This window comes from Pleurodeles waltl, chromosome 3_1, assembly GCF_031143425.1.
Source record: "Pleurodeles waltl isolate 20211129_DDA chromosome 3_1, aPleWal1.hap1.20221129, whole genome shotgun sequence".
NCBI lineage: Eukaryota > Metazoa > Chordata > Amphibia > Caudata > Salamandridae > Pleurodeles > Pleurodeles waltl.
The window spans coordinates 319,233,823-319,258,706 of NC_090440.1; the positions used below are offsets into that span (position 1 = coordinate 319,233,823).

The following is a 24,884-nucleotide window of genomic DNA, read 5'->3' on the forward strand; positions in this document are numbered from 1 at the left end:
CACAAGTTAAAGCCCCCGGCTACATAAAGCCATATGGTGGATTTTGCTCTTAAAAGAAGTAATTAGTTAACCCTTTAACATTCTGCATTAAATCTTAAGTCTCATGCAGGTTGTCATGACCCGCACAGAAACGGAGGTCAAGCAGTTAGACCATTTTACGGAACTAGTCAACATACACCATAGCAATTATTAAAATGCACTTTTTCCACTCAATTGCCAACAAGAGTTCAAACGAATTTCACTTGTTTCTTCTCAAACACCAAGATCTTAGTTTTGTCAAGACTGATAATTAAACAATTTGTGTACAAAATGAATGTTCAATGTTGTGATGCCTATTAATAGCAAGTTTGCATAAAGGAGAGAGGGAATGAGAGTCTTGTCCATTTAGGGAGAGAATGAGTTGCAGTTTCTCTATTCCTTAGGTATTTCAGCAAGATACAGGTCAAATGAAATAGAGAACAAGACAGCCTTCTTTTAATAATATTATGAATCCCAGTTTTTGGGGGGGAAAATGACCTTAAAGGTCTATTCCCATTTGAGTCCAGTTGAAAGAGCAAAGGGTCTGCAACGGTGAAAGGAGACCTGGGAGATTTTTATAATTTTCTTACTTCTTTAAAAGAATTTTTCAATCTACAAGATCACATATTGCATGAACGTAAACAAACCCACAGTTTAGGCTCCCTGTCTGTTCTAGCGATGTTTGTGAGAAGGTCCAAAAGCAAAACAATGACTATAGTTAAATGTCCTTCTCTTAATCTGCCTTGTTCAAGCATAATTAAATTATTCACTTATACCCACTCTTTCAAATGTTGTAAAATAATTTTCAAGTATGGTTTTGAGGCAATATTCAAAGAGCTTATTAGCTTATAATTCACTGGGAGAATTGCATCTCTCTTTTTAGATATCAGTTTTACAGTCAAACCCAAACAGGTTTAAGCAAACGGACCAGATGCTGATACCCAACCAAAAAAAAAGAAGTAGCTATTGGGCCCATCTCTTTACAATACATTTTAAAATAACTGCTAACAAATTATCAGGACTCGTAACTTGCCTTAACGTCATGGACTTAATGGCTAATGATATAGTATCACACATAAATATACTTATTATTTCTGTAACTGATTTGAAAGGGAAATCTATAAGTGGCCTTCCCTGACAGCCATCCAGATTCAACAGGGGGAAATGTCAGAGACCTCTGGACCTGCACAAGAAAGATTTCAGGCTTATTCCTCATTTTTTCCACTGACAATTGTTTTCAATTATCATTCCTATTTACTGTGCCAATCCTATCCGGCCAATTTGAATAATATCACTGTTTTCTCTGTTAACCAGACACTTGCATTTCATTTTGATAGACTTAATTTGGATAATTGTGTCCTTCACTCTTTTTGCCATGTTTTACAATTTTCTAAGCTTGCTTTTGAACGCTGACTTGAACTGCCAAACCACGGATGGTACCTTAGGAAGGACCCGAAATCCCTTTCCATTTAAATAATCTGATAATAGGTAAGAAACAAACTTTATTGGTGTGTTATAACATTTAATTTTATCCATGGCTCATCCGAAATTTTTAAACAAGGGTACAATAATTTTGGAGTGATTCGAGAGATACAACTCCTCAATTTCGGTGGTCAGTTTATCAGGGTATTTCACTTAAACAGGAATAACACAACTTCTAGGAGGGGAAAACTCTACCAGCAATTGCACTTCAGGGGGCCAATGACTGATGCCTCCACTGTGTAGATTTTAAAATGAATTAATAAGAAAGGGGACAAAAATGTAATTAACTGGGTAATTCTGCCTGAGTACCAAATATTACGGCCATCACGGAAACCATTCTGAAAGCGAAAATCAAATCGCACATCCGGACTGCAAGTTTTGGAGATGGGAAGGAACAGAGCTATATGACTATAAGCACTCAGACAGCTAAGTACCACATGGTTTGATTTCATTTTATATTAAAGTAACCAGCAATAATTTTTTTAAGAAAGGGCAATTTGGGAAAATACTCTGGAGATTTGCTTTTTATGTGGCATTTACGCTCGAGTGGTTAACCTATACTTTAATATATGTAATCCTCAAACTATTTTACATTATACAAACAGAGCCTGAATGCAAAATTTTAATTGCGCTACAAATCACTGTCATCACCAAAGTTAAAACGACCCTGGAGGGGCCCTCCAAATTAAACCTAATTGCATCTCTGGTCAAAAAGTTCAAACCTTGAAAAGGAGGGCTCTTGGAATCAGATGTCTGAAGTAGAAGGGTGTATTTTGTGCCTGATAAGCCCTGAAAAAAACGATTTTTTACAATCTGCTCAAAGTGATGGAGATGAGTGATAAACCAGGATGTTTAAAACACAAGAGTTCATTCGTGATGAGATGCTGCATCATAAGTTAATGGATCACAACTTTTTTTTTAAAAAAGGCCACACATTTAAGGTGCAAGGGAGACTTAACCTTATTTGTAAACACCACTCATTTTCTTTGTGCGGTAAACTAAGCTTATTTCTTATAACTTCTAGGAAGCAAGTGGTAACCCGTGATCAAAGGGCTTCACTTTCTGAGTGATATGTTCCTCTGGACAATTGCTAAACTGAGAGCATGAAGAAAATCGGATGCATTCTTAACAAATCGGTTAACACTACTAACTTCTCTGCATGACAGGAACAAAACCAACCATTTCTAGATTGGTAGAAGATTAGCTACTCAATTACGACAACTGCCTTAACATGGTCAAAATTACAGAACGATTTAAGGAACACATCTTGTGGCATCTTTTTATATGTTGAATGATGGCAAAATATAAAACAGGGGTCTCCTTCTTGAAAGGTGGCAGTGATTTGAATGTACTGCTTTTAGGGACCATAGATACAGTTTTGTGAATGCTTTGTGGAACCTTCCTCTGATCAATGACAGACTGCTGTGAATGTGTCAGTGTCATGTTTTATGATTGGACTGACAGAAGCTTGATATTTGCCAGAAAGAGAAGTCTGTTGTTTAAGATATCACATTTCACTTTTAGTTCCTTTTTGCTTCTTTTGGGAGAACTAACTTGTGTTAATGCAAATCCTCTTTTTGTGCCTGTTGGTTATTTGGTGTTACAGGATTTTACTCCTTTTAATTTGCCATCACACTAGAAAACCCCACAATGCTTCTTACCTTGTGCATGTTTTTTAAAAATGTAAACACAATATGCGGTAAAGAAAAGCTACATAACACACGCCCTCTTAGCCTCAATCAATCAGGGGTGGCTAAGCACCCGATAGGGTATCATAATTAGCACTGGCCACCGAGATATGTAAATGTCATGCACTTAAAATTCGCAAGGTACTACTAGAAATGGGTTGTAGCATAGATGTCAAAGTAGCATAATATTGTATTATATCAAAGGTTATTTATATTAAGAGCTCTACCTGAGGAGTCTACGTTTTTACTAACCCGTCGAGGGAGACAGTGGAGTAAATGCATTGAGGCAAGTGGGGGACTGGGGGGGGGGGGGAGGGGGGAGGGCGGGGGCGCAAGAGTGGCTAGCAGTTAGGTAGACAGACTCACCCTCACCTAAATTAAAGTGGAGTTTGGGGCAGAGGCACTCTGAAGCAAGGCACTATTTGAAAAAGCTTAAGTATCCGGAGTAATGGTATTTTTCAACAGTTAGACAAAGGCTGGAGGAGAGGTGGGAAAACAACTGCACTATGGTTCTGTGCAGGCATGAGTTTATAGAGAAGGCACAAACACAGCAGCTGCTTCTGCTGTTCAGCCAAGAGTGAGGAGCACAGTTTTAAAAACCACCTGAACTTGACCTGAGTCACGATCATCTATAAGTATTCTACACATAAATGAACTGGCAAAGTCAGTAAGCCAGGTTTTAATGATAAATCCCATTTGTGCAATCAATAGAAATAACAGCATTTACGAATACCTATGTTTAAATGCCTTGGCAGATTAAAGCCAGACCTATTGGCTTTGCCAATACTTGTTGAACAATGTTTCTAATCTATGCCGATCCTACTGTTTGATTCAATATTGATTTTGACTCAGAATCTTTTTATTGAAAGGTTTGGTGGGTTATAAGACAAGCAAATCACCATAAAACAGAAGCACCATATCAAATGTAAGAGTTAATAACATGATACTTGCACTGTGAATTCACAGCTCCTGGATAGCTTACGATGCAATGGACTAACAAATTGGTACTTACCAAAAGTATGCATAATGCGATGCTTGGCAAAAATAAACAACAGAACAATAAAAATTAACAGAACAAGGTATGGCATCCATAGGTTGTCACAGGGAATCAGTCTATCAGATGTATTGAGAATTGTACGTAGTGTGCAAAGAGTGTTGGGCTGCTAACCAGGGGGTATGAGAGAAAAGTACTCCCATAGTGAGGATGTGAAGGAGAGTCAGTCAAAGAGTTGTAGCGCTCTCAGTCATGGCAGGTTGAAACAGGTGAAGTCCATGCATGTAAAGTAACGAAGCAGGGGACGCCACAGGGTTTGGAATTTGGCCTCTGTTGGTGGAGACAACGTGATAGCTGTTCCATTGCCATGATATGCCAGAGGTGGGTAAACCACTGTGCACTGGATGGAGGTGTCTGTTTTTTTCCAAGTTAAAGCCACTAAATGTTGAAATGTTGTGCCGCATGAAGCATATAGCTGATAGGTTTCCAGTCGCCATGGGTAATTGCACTTAAATGAAGGTGGAGGGTGCCTAGAGTCACCGTAAGGTATATGGGAGGGAGTGGAAAGCCTACTACAGCTTTTGTGTGTCTTAAGATCTCCTTCCAGAAAATTGTGATTAGGATGCAGGATCACCATACGTGGCACAAGTCGCCTGTCGCCAGGGCACATATCCAGCACCATGTTGACGTAGAGGGGTAAATGGCGTAGAAGCGTGCTGGGGTATAGTCCTATTGGAATATAAGCTTATATGCCGTTTCTCAGAGGGAGTTGCTACGGTACGTTTAAGGGATGTCCCATCATATGGTCTACCACTGTTTGTGTGAGATATCTGATGCAGAGGAGCTTTGAAAGGAAACCGGATATGTATATGGGCGAGTCGTGCAGAGTGTTGTAGCGTGTGGTATGTATTGAAAAGGAGGATCCTAGACCCAGCACCGTACTAACTTTCTGAATGCGGCGTACGGTTGGATGACCTCGGGCTAGACCGCTGGGTGTAAAGTTCAATGTCTTAGCTGACAGTATTGTATCTCTGCAGTATTCAGGAGGTCTTTTTTGCATCAAGAAAGCGAAGGCATGCTGGTATGCGATGAGCCTTCTCCACCAGATGTGCAACCCAGCGGACATTATATGCCCCTTGCCTGCAGTAGATGAAACCCCCCCCAAAGCACTAGTCATGGGAGAATTCCACACTGTATAAGGCCTAGTGCTAATCGGGAAATTCACCTCGAAGCCAGGGACAAGTGTGCTTAGCAGGTGTCTTTTTGCGGCATCAGGTGCCGGTAAAATTGTTCCCCAGGGTCCCGTTACTCTGGTCAACAAAAAGGGGGACAAAAGGTAGGGCTGGCTCACCAGTATATGTTTGCCAGCTAGTAGGGCCCGTAGTGCAGGAAGAGACTATAGTTGTCATGTAGCCGTTAGCTGATTGGCTGATCCTCGTTTCCCTCAGCAGGCATCTCACTGCCGCCTCTACTCCAGAGTTGCTCGGGCCGCTGCTTAATTACCTCCGTGTGTCTCCATCACCTCTACAATTCTCCCAGGATGGAAGAATGCGGGGATCGCAGACTCTGGCAGTGCTGCGCTGTCGGTCCTCAGGTACGTGGTAAATTCAGCCATCCAGGTGTGCCAGAGGGACTGCTGCTTGCTCCCTCTGACGGCAGCACGGCGTCCATAGTCACGGCCTGAGTGTTGCAAGATGGCGGCCAAGGAAACGTAAGGCTGCTAACAAAAACTCCTTGCGACTTTGCCGGGAGCACCAGAGAGCATGCAGGCCCTTTCCGGACACAGAGGGGAAGGCAGCATTGTCTCCCCAGCGCATGTCTAATTAGAGGAGTTCCAGTGCTTACGACTTTGCTGGGTGGCCCGCGGGAGACTGAGAAGAGAAGAGAAACACGTCTCACTCCACGAACCGGCAGTCCACGCCCCTATATAAATTTTTAAACCTATAACTGGGAAAGATTAACTTTCCATAACTAAAAGTAAACACGGGGGTCTTGTGACCATCATACCTGTCTTCTAAAAGGTGTTTGTACTGGTGATGCAAAATAGGCTTTTTCAAAATGTCTTAAACATTTCTGAAGATCCGGCCACATGGCACAATAAAAGCCAAGCTTGTGCAGCAGTTTCTTAACTCTACTCTGCTTGAACAAGCATGTTGAAGACGAAGACCTCTTCCCCCACCGTTCCTAGAGACCTCCAGTGTAAAAGCTACATTAGACTAGGTTATCTTGGGTAGGATAGTGGCAGACACATTTATATATGGATTTATTAAGCATTGTATGAAATGTTAATGATAGCACTCATCTTTAGGCATGACTAAAATGTAGAAATTGTTTTATTCTAGTTCTTCGACTTCCTATGATATGTATAAACCAATGATGGTATTAGCTACCTGGTATGCAGTTGAAAAGAGATATATAGAGTTTTTAAATGCACATTTTTTGATGATACCTAAAACATTTTCTGTAAATCTGTTCAAAATGTAAAATATACTGAAAAACACGTTCATGTATGTGTGGTTTGTAAGAGAGTTACATTTAGAATGGTAGTCATGTTATTGCTTCACCAATAACATGATTAATTATGTGCCCAGATGCATATTGTACTTGGCAGTGTTTATTGCCACACAGATTGAAAGCGCATTAAAACCACTGTTCATGACAAGACAATTGGCCAGATGCACAAAGCACCGATTGCAAAATACTGAGCACAATTTGTAACCAGTATGTTTGCGCTCAGCGTCGTATTTTATGAAATGACATGTACAAAGAGGTTGGTTCACAAAATATTGATTCATAGTAGGTCACAATTTGACCTACCGCATGAAAGTAAGGTAGGTCACAAATTGTAAACTCACTTTAAATAGCAGCCATCAGAAGGGTGGTGGCCTGCTGAGATCAGCAGACCATGTCTGTGATTGCTTTTAAATAAAGCGTATATATATATATATATTTTTTAAATACAGCATGTTTTCCTTTAGGGCGAATACGATGCATTACAAAACATGCTAATTACGTTTTTTAAGATTAGGCAGCTGGACTTTAAAGGAAAAGACAAGGAGAGATATCCTGCTAAAGCTAATCTTTGTATATATCCGGCACCTTTTCTTGTCCATAGGTACCACAGACACTGAAATAACACAAGAGCTAGGATTTAGTTAGTGCTAGGTCATCTTTGAAGCAAAGATGTTACAGCTGCTTTTTGTGAAATATTAAGAAATGTCCTTTTGATATTCCTCATGATGATGCTACTCTGTAAAACTGCAGGCTATGGCTGACTCAGTGATTATTTTTTGGAAAACTAGATAAAGGTACTTGACCAACACAAAGTGCCAAGCCTGCTCAGTGCCTGTGCCTAAATATTACTCAGTCACAAGTGATAGACCTCAAACAAATTGGTTACAGACATTCTTCTTTTCAGTCATATTGTCCTACATAACTGTTAAAACACATCTAGTGACTAGAGAAGAGTCTGGAGGAGAGCAGAATGGTGGACTTCTGTTGTGCTCCCACTTATGAGCTTTATTCCAAGCCGGTGGAATAGTCTAAGGGCTGCCCCGCACATACAAAGTGAGAAGGGAGAGGAGGTCCTTTCCTCTGGACTTTAGCGCTGAGCAAGATTGTGCCAACCAAACTAGGCAGCCACTGAATCCAGGGGTTGCTGGGTCAACTTAACCGTGCCCACCGTGATCTGCTGCAGCCTAGAAGATGGAAAATGGGACTGGTGCAGGAACCTTTTTCCTGGAGAGAGCAAAGCTGACAGCTGCTTGAAGTCTGTTTACCAGTTGAGTGAGGGGACAGTGACATGACATATATAGACCAGGAGATAGTCGCATAAAGATAATTAATGCTTTTTCACCCCTGACCGCACAAAAGCAAAGAAGGGATGGCAACAAATGGAAATGTCAACGGCGATTAGGAGTGTCACTGCATAACTCGAAAATGTGGAGGTGGCAATGTCATAAGCCGAATCGAGGGTAGTAAAACTGGGTACGAATTTCACTAGCATGAGGTCTTAGTAATGGAAATCAGCCTCCAAACGGATGAAGTGTCCATATAGCAAGTCTGGGATAAATGGACATTAAACATGGTGTATTCAGAGTAATGTTTTCATGATAAAGTGATACTGTTCTGTATGACGCCTTCTCAAATGGAAAGCTCCAACATGAGGGCAGGCAATTTCATATTCTTCCAGACTTCAGTCTGAGACCCTGTGAAGATGCCCCCTAGGGGATCAGGAAATGCAATCAAAAAATAAAATTGCCATGTTTCAACGGGAATTCAGGCATCATGCAGCAGTCATTTGGCTGTCTTCTGTTCCCAGATAACTACATCCCACGTTCAGAGTGGAGGGCCTTTTTCACCTTCATAGACAGCTCTGACTGAGCGAAAGCATACAGACACCTACAATGAAGAGGTAGCCCATCAATGGCTTGCAACTGCGGTTAAAAATCACTGATACATCACATGACAAATCAACAGGAAGGGGAATGCCTATTTCACACCCCTCTTCTAACAGATTCTGCATTGTTTACATTATGAGACAAATCATTTGTGACTCACTCGTACTTATAGCACATTTCAACTTTATGTTTTGCACTTTTAAAGTCTGCAATACTTTAATATACACGATTTGCAATCGCAAAACTGTTGTACATCATGCCTTTACTCTCTTCCATTATGTAGAAGCAGCTGGAGGCTTTACGAAGTTCAGGGTCCCTGTAAAAAGGGCGAGGTTGCGTATACTAGCACAGCAGGCACGAAGCTCCAACAATGGGTAATGAAGCCGCTAGGTCTGCACTATACACCTTGCCTGTCACATCAAGCTGATGTCCCTCTTCTCCTTGAATGCAGCCCAGGCTTATTTAAATATGACTGGACAAGCCCCCCATTTCTTGTCCGAGAAGCAACATCAGACATATTTAAGTATAAAGAGATGTTTATTTGCACTAGGTTGTGCTCCTTTAACTGGTCGAAGATGGTTACACACATTAGAAGCACTGAGACAGTTGGAAGGAGTCGTTGTAGGTTTAATTCAAATTACAAGTAGTTCTTGGGTAAGTAGCCATGCAACAACAACCTGCATGTAACAGAGAAAACCAGGAACAGCAAATAGAAAATAGCAGCACTAAACATAGCCACGGCTAAATGTGTTGATCTTATCATAAGAACAGTGACAAAGTCCGACAATGCATAAGGACAAGCTGCTAAAATGTAACTGCTTTAGAAATACTATACACGATAATCTGGAGGGAAACAGAAAAAGTGGATTAAGTGGGAGCAGAGAAGCCGATAAGGTGGGGGAGTGGTGAAAATGAAGTAATCTTGTGTAGAGCGAAGAGGTGTGCATACCTGTTATAGTCACACTGATATGATCAGCATTCAGTAAAGATTAGGTTTTGTGGTTAGAGAGGGAATGAAAACAGGTAGTTGGTACGGTTATTGAATCTGAGTTATGTAAAAATCTGTCGAAGACAAGGCTTTAAAAAACACAACTAAACCAATTAATATTGAATATGCAGGGCTATTTCATCAGAAAGCAGGGACTCAAAGAATTACTGAAGTCAATGATAAGGAATGGAAGAGAACATGCAGAACACAGTCTGTGTTTTACAACCAACTTGGCAGATTGTTGTGATAGGTATTTTTCTTGAGTCATCAAAACTGGGCCAAGGTTAAAAAAATATGCAGGGGATGTAGCTATTACAAAATGCAGCTGGAGAAGCAGCACAGAGCCAACATGCGTGAGGGGACCACTGCACTGTCTGTTGTATTACAAATACTGGATTAGAGCAGGTGGATGTACAGCAGCACAGCAGGAGAGCATGACCGTCAAACTGTCTGCCTCTCCAGCCTGTACATCCCCCAAACCTGCCCACACGTGATAATATTACCTTGTACTGGTGAAGTTATCCTTTAGAAGGGCGCGGGGCCAGAGGCTGGTCCATAATTGGAAAAGTATAGAGACTTTCTACCCGTGCCTACATTCTCTTCCCCTCTGCCATGTGAAGGAACTCATCCTTCCTGCGACTTTACTCTGCTCCATATTTTCCCTATTTATACCACTCCAGTCATTAACTATTTCCTTTGTTATCTGTGCCCTCAACACAATAAATCTCCGCAGGCTGTGCCTAACTGTATGCTGCAGCGGCACATGTCCTCTTGAGCCCATGAAATGGTGAGATATGCTCCTGCAGTCCTTCACATGGCTGGGCCTAAGTAGCCTGTGTAGTCCCCTATCTTCAAATTAGTATGGTCCTGATATGTCTTCTGGATATCTCGCCAGAACATGGCCTAAGAGAGGGTTCTCTAGACCCTCCAGCATCAAGGACGTAGTCAATGTACCCACATGAGACAGAGCATCCAACGGACTGGAAACTACTGTAGCCCACGGAGCATTCCATGGGTGAGCAGCATATTAGGTAACGATCAATCATGCGAGACTGAAAAGAATAGTTTCTGGAACCCAAACCCTCTTCCATCCTGAACAGACATAATTAAGAACCCAAGGAAAGCTAGAAGTATATTTTCAAGCTTTATTAAAATCAAAATCCTATCCTAGTGCACACACTATGAAAAGTAGTTAATGTAACAAAATTATGGTTGTAATGATATTTGTCAACAGACAGAATAACAGAAAATATTGTAACATTAAGACTATTGTAGGGGTTTTCTGCATCTATACCCCAAAGTAGTGCAAACAATGTAGAAACACAATAGGATGCAATAGGTAGACATAGGTCTAGGGGCAACACAAACCATATACTCCAAAAGTGGAATGCGAATCACAAATGGACCCCAGACCTATGGGAGGTTGTAGAGGTTCGCTAGGACTGTGAGAAAACAGTAAGGGTGTCCAAAATACCCCACCCCAAGACCCTGAAAAAGTAGGAGTAAAGTTACCCTACTACCTCAGAAAGACAGAATAGTCGTGATAGGGGATTCTGCAAGAACCACAAGCACCAGAAAAACACTGAAGACGGATTCCTGGACCTGAGGACCTGTAAAGGAAGGGGACAAAGTCCAAGAGTCACGAAAGTGTTGGTAGGGGGGGGGGGGGGGGGGGGGGAGGGTCTTGGGATGGGGGGGGAAAGCAGGAGCCCACTAAACCCCGGATGAAGGTGCAAAAGGGCTGCCTCCGGGTGGAAGAAGCCGGAGATTCTGCAACAACGAAAAGGGCTAGGAACTTCTCCTTTGGATGGAAGATGTCCCACGGCGTGCTGGAGGTTGCAGAAGTGTTTCCAGGGAGAAATACCGCTAACAAGCCTTGCTAGCTGCAAGAGTCGCAGTTGAGGATTTTGGGTGCTGCTGGGGCCCACAAAGGACCAGGATGTCGCTCCTTGGAGGAGGAGACAGAGGGGGCGCTTAGCAACTCAGAGAGCCCCCACAGAAGCAGGCAGCACCCGCAGAAGTACCAGAACAGGCACTTAGAAGATCTGAGGACAGCGGTCGACTCAGAGTCACAAAGGAGGGTCCCATGACGTCGGAGTCCAACTCAGCAAGTTGGGCAATGCAGGACGGAGTGCTGGGGACCCAGGCTAGGCTGTGCACAAAGGAAGTCCTGGAAAAGTGCACAGAAGCCGGAGCAGCTGCAAATCACGCAGTACACAGGTTTGCTGTCTGGCGTGGGGAGGCAAGGACTTATCTCCACCAAATTTGGACAGAAGGGCCACTGAACTGTGGGAGACACTTGGACCCAGGTCCTGTGTTCCAGGGACCACTTTCGTCAGGATGAGAGGGGACCAAGAGGACCGGTGATGCAGAACTTTGGTGCCTGCGTTGGCAGGGGGAAGATTCCGTCGACCCACAGGAGATTTCTTCTTGGCTTCCAGTGCAGGGTGAAGGCAGACATCCCTCAGAGCATACACCACCAGGAAACAGTTGAGAAAGCCGGCAGGATGAGGCGCTACAATGTTGCTGGTAGTCGTCTTGCTACTTTGTTGAGGTTTTGCAGGCGTCCTGGAGCAGTCATCTGAGGAATAGCCAGAGGAGAGCCCTAAATAGCCAGAAAAGGAGGTTTGGCTACCAAGAAAGGAGGCCTGGCTACTGAAAGAGGTAAGCACCTATCAGGAGGGGTCTCTGACGTCACCTGCTGGCACTGGCCACTCAGCAGTCCATTGTGCCCCAACACCTCTGAATCCAAGATGGCAGAGGTCTGGGACACACTGGAGGAACTTTGGGCACCTCCCCTGGGAGGTACTGGTCAGGGGAGTGGTCACTCCCCTTTCCTTTGGCCAGTTTCGCGCCAGAGCAGGGCTGGGGGATCCCTGAACCGGTGTAGACTGGCTTATGCAGAGATGGGCACCATCTGTGCCCATCAAAGCATTTCCAGAGGCTGGGGAGGCTACTCCTCCCCAGCCCTTCACACCTATTTCCAAAGGAAATCCTTTGTTCTGCCTTCCTGGGACTGGGGTGCCCAGACCCCAGGGGGGCAGAAACCTGTCTGAGGGGTTGGCAGCAGCAGCAGCTGCAGTGGAGACCCCAAAAAAGGCAGTTTGGCAGTACCTGGGTTCTGTGCTAGAGACCCGGGGATGCATGGATTTGTCCCCCCCAATACCAGAATGGTATTGGGGTGACAATTCCATGATCCTAGACATGTTACATGGCCATATTCGGAGTTACCATTGTGACGCTACATATAGGTATTGACCTATATGTAGTGCACACGTGTAATTTGCCCTGAACAATGTGGGGGCACCTTGGCTAGTGCCAGGGTGCCTACGCACTAAGTAACTTGGCACCTAACCTTCACCAAGTGAGGGTTAGACATATAGGTGACTTATAAGTTACTTATGTGCAGTGAAAAATGGCTGTGAAATAACGTAGACGTTATTTCACTCCGGCTGCAGTGGCAGTCCTGTGTAAGAATTGTCTGTAAGAAATGCTGCAGCCCATAGGGATCTCCTGGAACCCCAATACCCTGGGTACCTAGGTACCATATACAAGGGAATTATATGGGTGTTCCAGTGTGCCAATGAGAATTGGTGAAGATAGTCACTAGCCTGCAGTGACAATTGTGAAAAGCAGAGAGAGCATAAACACTGAGGTTCTGGTTAGCAAAGCCTCAGTGATACAGTTAGGCATCACACAGGGAACACATTATGAGCACTGGGGTCCTGGCAGGATCCCAGTGACACATGGGCAAAAACAAACATACATACAGTGAAAATGGGGGTAACATGCCAGGCAAGATGGTACTTTCCTACATGGATCTATAGAACCAACAAATCTCAAGGCCTGCAGCCATCTTCTAATCGGGCCTCAGTTCCAAATCATAGGAAAAAAGATTTTTTTTAAAAAGATATGAGTGGGCAGGGCCAGGCATGGCCACCCTGCACCCGAGGGGGGGGGGGGGGGGGGGGGGGGGGTGTGTGTGTGTGTGTGTGTGTGTGTGTGTGTGTGTGTGTGTGTGTGTGTGTGTGTGTGTGTGTGTGTGTGTGTGTGTGTGTGTGTGTGTGTGTGTGTGTGTGTGTGTGTGTGTGTGTGTGTGTGTGTGTGTGTGTGTGTGTGTGTGTGTGTGTGTGTGTGTGTGTGTGTGTGAGGGGGGAGGGGGTTAGGGGATATTTGGGGGGGGTGGGAAGGCAGTCTCAGAGATAAAAAAAATATATATATATATATATTTTTTAAAACTTTTGCCACAAAGTGGGGTGGCATAGAGTGGTACTGTATGGCGTGGAGTGGCCTAGAATATAGTGGAGTGACTTAAAGCAGAGTGGCATAGAGCGAAGTGGCATGCAGTAGAGTGGAGTAGCGCAGACTGGCTTAGAGAGGAGTGGTGTAGACTGGAGTGGTACAGAGTAGAGCATAGTGGAGTAGAAAGGTGCAGAGTAGTGTCGTAAAGTTGAGTTTCAGAGTAGAGTGGTGCGTTGTAGAGTGGTGTAGCACAGAGTAGTGTGGAGTGGAACAGAATGGAGTAGCGTGGAGTGACAGAGCAGAGTGGAGAAGAGTTTAGTGGCACAGACTGCGGTGGAATGGCGTAGACTGGAGTGGCATGGAGTAGAACTGAGTGGTGTGCAGTGAGGAAGAGTGGAGCAGAATGGCACAGAGGAATAAAGTGGCAAAGAGTAAAGTGGGGCAGAGTGATGTGGAGTGGCACAGAATTGAGTAGAGTGGAGTGGGAAGGAGTGGCATAAAGTGGAGTATAATAGTGGGAGTCATTAGAGACAGCCGACTGGGTGAAAGCACCATAAATAATAAGCTGAATGCCTGTGTTAATAGTAAGAAAGCACACTGCACATCCAGGAATAACATTGAAATGCTAAAAAATAAATACATTTTAAAAAGTGTGTTGCAAAATACAAAGAACAAAGACAAGTAAGAACACATTTATTTGGTTCAATCTCCAGGGAGGAGCTAAAACATGAAAGGAAGGGCAATGTCTAAAAAGCATTTAGTGTGGCTGCTTTTTTCCCCATGCTAGCCTGGGATATCTCCTCACCACTCCCGGAACAACACTTAAATCGTTGGGTGCCCATATCCAGTTTGTGTCCATGTGGCGATCTCCTCTCACTCCTGTGTGCACATTACACAGCATCTGCAATAACTGCCGCAATCCAGAGTACAAGCTGGAGGGGTCTACATCAACCCACTAATACAGGGGCAAAAAAAAATTGATTGCAAAACACGTGTTATAACTCTCCCTCCTCCTCTTCTCTCCGTCACACGTCTAATCAAAGTCACTAGAGTAAGGATAATAGGACCCCTCTGTGCAATTCTGCATCACACCAAAATACTTTTTGCGTAGGCCACACTACAATTCAGCATTCTACCAGCCGTGCACGTTTCATTGGTGGAGCGTGCTACCCATACACTCTGCATTAGTGCCTTAGCAGTGAATGAAGCAGATCTGCCAACTCACAAAGTGCAACCTTGTGACACAAGATATCGGCTTCCTAGACACATTCACCCCATGAGGAGCTGCTTTCACACAGTGGCATGGAAAACAGGATGAAAACCACCGTAAACTAGATTTCAGCTTGTTTTCATAAGTTTTTAACTGCTGACATCCATTAAGGGGGATGAAAACACCCCAGGACATCAGCACCAGCCCAGCAAGCTCTTTATCTTTTACTTTGGAGGAGGCGGTTTGTGGCGGGCTGAGGTAAAAGTGCCTTGTAGGTACTTCATGGCGCATGGCCCACCCCCTCCAAGGCCCTCTCTTTAAGATTCACATATAATAGAAAAGAATATGGGGTTGAACCAACCTCGGCATTTCTTGATAAATAAATTATACTAGCTGATATTTAGTGACAAATCAAGCTTATTTTAAGGTTGGGTCTACTAAAGAACACAAGCTATCTGGTTGTGGAAGTCATATCAGGGACTTACCAAGAACATACTGGGGCTCACAGCCCATCCATTGCTTACTACTGGTTGGCTTTACTGTCTTTCCTATTTGCTTGCTTTGTATTGGATGGCTTTCCTTGTTTCAGCCTGTCCATCTTGTGTTTAGCCTCTTTACCAGCTTTTTGCTTGACTGGCTTCTATGCCTTTTCTGCTCACATTTAGGGACCTACTTTTTTCTTTTTGTTTGGCCACTCCATGAGAGGCATGTTTTTCCTAATGTCTCCGTCATGTGCTTTTCTCCCCTCCTCCACATTGCTCTCTTTGTGGTCAATTACATGTTTTCATGTTTGTGTCTTGGGACAGGTTTCCCCAACCCCCTGCAGCACAAACCCTTTGGGTGTCAGTTTACACTACCACATTATGGGGCAGGGAAGGGCATCGCCTGCAGTTAAGGTCATATTTATGTCCATATGTTAATGCTGTTATACATCTGGTTCACTAATGAAAAGCATTTATTACTAGGGTGACTCGGACTGCACTATTGACAGTGGTTCCAGTAAAATGTGTACACACGTTTGCAAAGTTTAACAATATGAGGTTACATATAATGCTCCCAGAATGCTCTGATTAGAAGCACATATTTGCAGAAGCTTGAAAGCAAGATTAATAATTATTTGCTTTCAAAATAAAATGTTCACAAAAAAAGCAACTAGGAAAGAAAATGTCTAGCCAAACTACTGTGAGATTTTAGATACCATTTCCTTGAATCATCATATGGTAAAATGTGTAGATGCATGCTAGTTTTTCCAAAAATATCCATAACTGAAAGTCACTGTAACCAGTTTCAACACTATTATGGGAAACATGAGTATAAGCAAGCATTGGCAGACGACAGGTTTGACATTGACAAAACCGAAAGACTGACCACCAATGTGTCTTGTTTTGACAAGGCTTTATGTAAGTCAATATGTTCCTTGTGAAAGAGCTGATTGGGATCTTTCACAGTGAAGCCAGACGATATATGGAGAGATAGAATTTTAATAAAAACAAAGGTCTTGGTTAACCTCAGACCTATTTAGGGGCCCAGTTGTTAAAGAAAGTCACAAATGTGCACCCATAGCATATGGCTTTACATTAGTGCAGAGATGCGTATTTCATGAATGCACAAGAATTTTCAGTAGACCAGGAAATCGTACTCCTAGAAATATTTGTGAACTGTATTTTAACATGAGCAAACATTCATGTGTTTATTTGCTCATGTGTAAATCTGTTGAGTGTTTACAAGTTCACTTTACCTTTAACCACTTTTTCCATCCCTGGAAGAAGTTTTACTTGTGATGTTTGTCAGGAGTAAATTTCCAACCTTTCTCAATATGGGAAATGATTAGAGAAAACCCTTAAAACATGCAAGTTAGTAGGTTTGCACAGACTCGAAAGGGCATACCAACCCTTGAACTATTGCTTACCGCTATATCCTGGCCCAGTATGTAGATCTGTGGAAACGTGGCAAAATAAGGAAATTGCTAGTATGTAAGTCCTACTATAGTATTAGCCCAAGCATAACCAGAAAGGCTACTATCAGAGCTCCTACATACTGGGATTGCTGCCACAATTTGTTGCCACACTACAAGGCACCAAAGAGGCAAAGTAGATTTATTTTACAAGGCAAGTAGACTTATGAAGTAACGTGCCCCATCTACATTTAGATGTTTTATTAAATTCCACGCCCCTTGGTTGAGGAAGGTGGAAGCCCTTCTCAAGCAACAGCAACAATCCCTGTCATGTTCACTCTCCCACTTCACTTCATCATCTGTCACCAGGATCATGGTGACCTCAGACCTCTCACAGGGGGGTTTCAGGTGACTGATATGGAGTACTCCTAAAGTTCCAGGGGGTCTTGAGGTCCATCAAGCCGGTGGCCTCCCACTTCGTCTCCACCTCATAGGGCCATGTCCAACAGTCCTGGGGGTGCCTGGGCTACACAGGGCTCCATCACCCATACTTTTCTGCTAAGGCTGAATTTCTACTAGAGTAGCTTTCTGGTCGGACTATAGTTTTATGAACTCCTGGCTGGCTTCTAGGTTCTCAGAAACCTTTTTCCAGACTTTTGCACCTAGTTCCCGAAGTCTAGCATATAACTAACCACATCCTAGGGAGCTTGTTGGGAGGCTGCTCCCAACCCTTCTTAATCAGACTGAGTCCCTACAGGAGCTCAAGTGGGCTAACCCCAACTCCCTTCTGTAGTATCTCCTTAAAGGCAAAGAGCAGGCATGGTAAGAGGATGTCTGTCCTACTTGTGCCTCATAGGCTTAGGCAAGCCCATAATTAATGTCTTTCAGGGAATTTTTTAACCTTTCGATAAGCTTACTGGTTTGAGTGTGGTAGTTACCCCAAACTCTTCCCACATAGACTTCATGTAGGCTGACATAAGTTGGTGTCCCTGTCAGTCACCACTTCCTTGGGAAATCTCACTAGGGTGGAAATCCCCATGAGGGACAGAGCCACTGCCGGTGCAGTCCAGTCCTCAGAGGTACTGCCTCTGGGTACCCAGTGGTATGGCCCACCAAAACCAGGATAAACCTGCTGTCTAGGGCATTTTTGGGATCAAAGGGTCTAGCAATGTTGATACTAACCCTTTTCAAGGGGGTGCCAACAGGTAAGAAATTCACAGGAGCCTAAAACGTTTTTCCTGTTTCCCCACTGGCATTGTAAGTGGGACATGTCCTGCAGAAGGTATCTGAGGATGTCTCCATCCAGGGCCAATAAAAGTAGAAGACAAGCCTAGCATCAGTCTTGTCCTGCCCCAGAAGTCCTGCCAGGAGTATCTCATAGGCCAGTCCCAGTAGGAAGGCCATGTATCACTGGGAGGGGGTGGAAAGGGGGGTGGATAGGGGGCACAAATGCATGTTTCCCCATGCAAAGGTACCTTAGGCTCCATATGCAGGAGGTCAATCTGCCAATAAACTAGGTGTACTTCAGAGATGTCACCAGCCTCCTGGGTTTCAGCTTTCTGCCTCACGCCCTCCAGGGCTGAGAACTCCTCCTGTGCTTTGCATAACTCCTCCCTAGTGTGCCCACCCTCATTTTATAATCCAGCAACCTCAGACAAGCCTCCTAAGGAGGCAATGTCCTCCCTGGAAGGCTCCAAGGCAGCTTCCTCTGGCACACCATTCACCTGTATCGTGAGAGTTTCAGTGGCTAGATTCCCACGCTCCCTGCACTTCCCTTTCTTAGCAACTGCCTAGGCTATTCTTCCAGGCTTCCTTGACTCCCATTCTGGGCAGATGTGGACCATGTGGGTCATACAGACCCACTCAGGTAACCCCAACTTTACAGGTGGGACTTAAGCTCCACTTCATTCCAGGCAGTGTTTTGTAGGTAATTTCCTGACAAACAATCCACATGCATGACAGGGCTCACAGCTACCTTAAGAGACCCTGAAACCACCCCCACTTCCCAATTCAAATGGGACCAGGGCCACTGGGAAGTGACACTTATGGTTGTCTGCTACTACAACTTGGTGGAATGTATTGGGGCTCTGAGGACACCAGATGGCATCTTACGGTAGTCATGCTAGCTCCAGTCTCCCCCAGAACCTCCTCACTCTGCCAACTGATGGTGACTTACACCCTATACATTGAAGTATTGTATGACATTCGGACTTTGGGCACCATCTCTCCGTCACTCAGGGACACTAGGGCAACCTCAGCTGATTCCCCCCTCCCCATACTAACTGAAGCCATCACCACCCCAAGCGCTACCTTAGCCAACCTTGGGGTATGCCCACCAATGGGGGGGCTGTGCCCTCTTGGGGAACTTTGAATCTCCATTGAAATGCCTAAACTGGTACCACTCAGAGCACCTAGGGGCAAACGTTCCTGTGTTCTTTTCTACAAACCTATTCTTCTTGTGGTCAGATTGTGGCCTGGTCCCTTTCCCCTATGAACTACTTTGGGGGGGGGGGGGGGGAGGGGGGGGGGGGGAAGGTCTTAAGATAACTCCTTCCTATTTTTATTTATCTCTCTTTCTTCTGGTGGGAACCTTGACCACTTTTTTGGGAGCCCCCCCGGATGCTTTCTTGGACACTCTGATACTGAACTCAGAGGTTTGCCTCCTTAGCAAGCTCCCTGGGGTCAGTGAGCTTACTATCCACTAGGTGTTGGCGCAGCTCTGTGAAACCAGTATTGCAGATGTGCTTTCTCAGAATCAGAATACACAGCCCAAATAGTCATTGACCTTCTGCCCCTCACCGAACCACTCCGTGCCTGTTGGAAGGTGGGTCATTAGTTGTGTGGCCTGCACAAGTAACGAGTCCGCACACGACCGCCACTGGGAACCAAACACTCCATTGTAGCGCTTGACTCTCATAGGGTAGCGTTGCAGAGCAGTCTAAGGCTTACTCAAGAGAGGTGGTGTGGGCTAGTAATCTCCATCACGAGCACACAAGCATGACTCTCAATAAATGATTGTCCAGCCTGTGCTTTTTCTTTTGATAAAGTATATTATTCACTCACACTACTCAATACTATGCAACAATCTACAAATATATACAAAGTGATGGAATCCCTCTGGGAAAACATTGTGTAATCTCTCCGGTCTCCTCAAGGGAGAATATAATCCAACAACTCACATGGCAAAACAATCCCCAGTATCCCCCTTGAGACATTTGAACATTTGACAGTATTGAACATTTGACAGTAAGGTGAAATGAATACACCTACATGTGCCATTAAATACTTCCATCTTGCCAAGAGGTGGCTGTCAATGTCATTATTAAAACTAGCATAATCAGGGAACATATAGGACCATATTCAAGCAATATAACCATTAGGATTACTTTTAGATTATTTTTGGATTACTACAAATTGACCATAGAATAACATTTCAATGCATTGGGTAATACCAGCCTACACCTCTAGTAGGCACCATTCCCAAAGCAGGAACAAAAGTTCACATAAGCTTGTGCCCCAAACACCACTCGAACCCTTGGGGGGTTATCGTTCATTTGTCCCACCCTACCTATGGTGGGGACACCAAACGATGTTGGGGGGAGGCTGCGCTGCTCCTGCAGCTCCCCCTGTCTCTGGGCATGCACTTGGTGGTGGCCCCGTCTCCATGGGACCACCACACGCTGTTGGGGCAGCCGCATAGGTGATGAGCGGCTCTCCGGCTGTGCTGGGGAGAGCCGTTGTGCCGCCGCGCTGACATCTCTCTGGGGTGGGGGGGGGGGGGGGGGGGGGGGGGGTGGGGGGTTTGCCGCTGGTCCCACCCGGCCACCCCCTCGTCATGCAAGGGCTCCCTCATTGGAGGGTGGCCCAGGGAGCTCACCCCTGGCCGCCCCCGCCGGCTACCCGCACGGCCTGCACCTCCGGGTGCTGCCGTGGGAGCCGGCCTGGTTCGTGAGGTCTGCCCGCTCCAGCGGGCAGACGCGGAAAGGCTCGCGGCTGGACGGGCCGCTCGGGGGAGTGCAGCGGCACTCCCCCCTTCCTCCCAGCAGCTTCGGGCCCCGGGAGGAGGTCCGGGCCCCTCTTCATCATGGCGGGGAGCGCGACGGCACTCCCCGAGGTCCTCCTCTTCTCGGGGCCCCGGGATGGGGTCTGTGGGCCCCTCCGGGCATTCTTCACGGGGGTGCGACGGCGCCCCTGACTTCACTTCTGCTGGGGGCTCCAGGATGGGAGCGCGATGCCCCCCCCCCCCGGCTTTTGCCTCTGTTGGGGGTGCGCGACGGCGCACCCCCCCCCCCCCCCCCCCCCCCCCCCCTCCTCGATCTTCCTGGGCCCCCGGGATAGGCTCTGGGGCTCCTCCTCGCATTTTCGCGGGGAGCGCGATGGCGCTCCCTGGCTTGGCTTCCCTGCAGGGGGCCCCGGGATGGGGACCGGGGTCCCTTCACACCGCGGCAGGGGGGTGCGCGACAGCCTACCCCCCCCCCCACCATCAGATAAAAATGGGCCAGGCTTCACGGGGCCCCGGGATGTGGTTCGGGCCCCTCCCTCTTTTGAGAGGGGGAATGCGACGGCACGCCCCTTGTTCCTCTTCCTCCTGGGGCAGCCCCTGGGCCCTGGCCCACCCTGGGGGCACAGCCTCGAGCAGCTGCTGAGCTCCACGCGCTTCGTAGCTGCTTTTCCAAAAGGTCAAAGGTTGCCATCCTTTTTCCTGCGATATCTCTGCCCCCCAAGGGCCGATTTTCATCATTGTTGCGTCGTTTCGCTCCTGGTGCCAAGCCTTTGCCACCAGGAGCACTCTCCTTAGGCGTCCTGGCCTCAAACGGTCCCAGATCATAGGGAGTCAGTCCCACTGACTCCCTGCGCCAACCTTTCCTCTGGGTTCCCTCTTTCCTTCTGGGCAGCACACTCTCCTTGCGCTAGCCCAGTCCTTCCCCCGACTAGTCCTCTGGGGGGGTAAGGGGGCCAGCTTGCCTGGCCCTGGCATTCGCCTCGCTGGCCTGGAATCCTTCATGGGCAGGGTCCCTGCCCCAAGGGCAGTCAGGAGGTTCTTCCTTCCAGGTCTCCATGACGCCTGTCTGCAGTCCCAGTGTCCAGCAGTGAAGCACAGCCAAGAGAGAGAGCTCTCTCCTGTGCAGGACCTTTTTAGTAGAGGTGGAAGTGTCCAGCAGGTCTGCACCTCTGGCCTATCCAGATGTGCCACATCACTCCCTTGCCCCCATCCCCTCCTTCTTGCACAGTCTTCTGGGACAGCTCAAAATGGCATCCTCCAGGAGTTAGTTGCCACATGTGCTCTGAAAGTCTCAGCCCCTCCTCCCTGACATTACTCGCAGGGCCTCTCCAGCCTGCTCCTGGCACGGAATGACAGCTGGCTGATTGATGCAAGGCCCTGCTCAAGCAACTGGACAGAGCGGTAATTGGCCCTAATCCTGAGCTGAGTCAGAGAAAGATGACATCCATGGATGACCCACAAGTTGTACAACTACGCTCTTGTAACCTACTGCATCATTCTTTTCTTACAGGTTACAGTGTACTTTGGTGTGAATCTGGTCTCGGTGGACCCCAGAGAACTGGAGTTGCACCCTAGGCCCTCCTTTCTCATTGACATTTAATGGAGTATCCCCACAATGCAAATACCTTAAGCACACTGACATTGGCATTGAACTGAGTGTCCCTACAGTGAAAAGACAGTAAGCACACTGACTCTCCCTCACATGTGTACACCCCTCTCATGAGACCTACTCCAGGTCACCACCCACTCTGCATAGTTCCTCCTGCACCAGGATTACATAAGCGCAGTTCTTGTGCTGCGCACACCAGGAATCCTGCTCCCACAGCCCGGTGCGCACCCATGATCACATGTAACCTGCCCGGGGCCTCCTGCCCTTGCTGCGCCACAGCAGCCTTTCCTTAGCACACCGGCGGTAAACACGCGCAGTCCATTTTACCATGTGTTTATTGTGCGTGAGTCACCTTATAGGAGGCTTCCTCACAGTAAACAGTCAAAAACCAGGTGGTCAAAAATCGAAAAATCAGGGCAGACCTGATGGTCAGAACTGTCCTCTAACAGTACCTTACTAGAGCCTTGCTAGAATCTTGCTAGAATAGTCATGAAAGACCACCCACGACTGCCTTGGAAGTTTGTGACTGCCCCTGTACCTAAGGCGGCACCTTTGAAGGATCAGTTCAAACTTGGAGACAAGTATGGCCTTCACAGGGGTGTACTGTATCTGGATCCCCCACCTCTACAGTAAGAAGGGTGTTCCTCCCCACTGTGGGCACATGTTTCGATAAGTTAGCCATCACCCCCTAATGCTCCTCTGGGACCCTGTGAATCCTCAGGGCTACATCCTAGGCAGAAAACAACTTGTGTATATAATTTCCTACAACATCACTTGGCACCAAGTCTTGTAGGATGCAGACTCTCACCTCTCCAGTGGACACTGGGAGTATTCTGCTACCACTGTTGCTGGACTCCACTTGTTTCGCTCTGATGCCCAGCTCCTTTAGACTTAGCTCATTGGTCATTTTTCCCTCTCCCATGACCAATTTCTTTTCTCTAGGGTGCTCCTTGCAGCGGCTTCGCTCTCCCCCAATTGCAGTTTGTCCATCTGCATCCTGAATTCCCTTTCAGCCCTCATGTCTGCCAACTCCTCAGGGAACAGGCCTTGGAAAGACGAACTGCTGCTTGCCAGAGTGGGGGGCTCCATTTCTGCTCCCAAGCTATCCTCCTCATTCTCAGAGTATTGCAGCTTGAGGTCTGAGGCTCCTTGGATTGTCAAAACATAGGCATCTTAGAACACTTGTCGCTCTGCTAATGTCAACACTGTGGCAAAGTGCTACTCCGACAGCAAGATACGTGGTAGTAAACATAACTTCAGTTACCGCCCACAAACGAGGCTATCACATAAAACAGCTTCATAATTTACTTCAGAGTAACTCAAAGTGCCTGCCTGCACTTAGGTAACAAAATTGATAAAAATAAATAGTGGTCTCAAGGGAAGAATGCTTAGCATGTTAAAACAGATTATCTTACATTCTATAGATCTGAATAATTTCAATGCTGTAGCCCGAGTTATTCATTGCAACAACTGCAAGTAGGGGCCATTTGCCCATTTTCACATACCCTGGTAAGCTATCTGCTGGCAGGTGGGTAAGGAAAGTAAATAAGCCACTGTTTTAGAGGCTGACACGTCATGTGCAGATTCACACTCATCCATTCCTGTGCCCAATACCAAATCTTTTCAACTTTGAAAATAATGAGTAGTAGTTCTGGCCACAACCACTAGATGGGAGAAGTAATGCACAGCATGTAATCTACAACAAACCATGCTTCCAACATAATAAAAACACATCTGACACAAGGCATGAACAGTGTGTTTGTTTTTTGTTGTGTATGCATGACAAACAAGATACTTTTAAGTACATGATATATGTATCAAACAGAAAAACCCAAAGTAAGCATACATTCTCAAGCTGCATGAAACAAGGGGGACTGGTGCCCATTTATTTGGTAGGCATACACACACACTACAGTAAATGTTCTTACAAGGATATAATAACCAATCCTTAAAATATTCTTGTACATCTCCGGTCCTTCTACTTCATCTTTAGAATGGGCATCAGTGATGGGGAGTTTGTGAACTTCCTGGCAAGTCTATAATGGAGGATCCACAAATATACAACCCAACAGTTGCTAATTGGGGTGAACGTTTCCCTTGTTTATTCCTTTCGACTGCACTTGTCCAAGAGCTGCCTTCTACTCATCCAATTATTAGAAGATTCACAGCGAGAAATTGGTGCAGGTATAGAAGTGTTATCCACTAATTAACATGATAGATATGACTCCTGAGCACAGCCTTCAATGACTATGTCCATATGTGTGCACCACCAACAAGCCTGAGAATATCCTACACAATGTATGAAGAATACACCATTCACAGAAAGCTACCGGGTTTTTATTCTAGGTAATACATT

At 45.9% G+C, this 24,884-nt stretch overlaps 1 protein-coding gene across 3 annotated transcripts in view; it reads right to left on the bottom strand.

Moving 5' to 3' along the window:
* The window catches only part of LOC138284064 (tropomodulin-3-like), a 257,423-nt gene that overhangs the window by 20,064 nt on the left and 212,475 nt on the right, over positions 1-24,884 (bottom strand). The window lies entirely within an intron of this gene.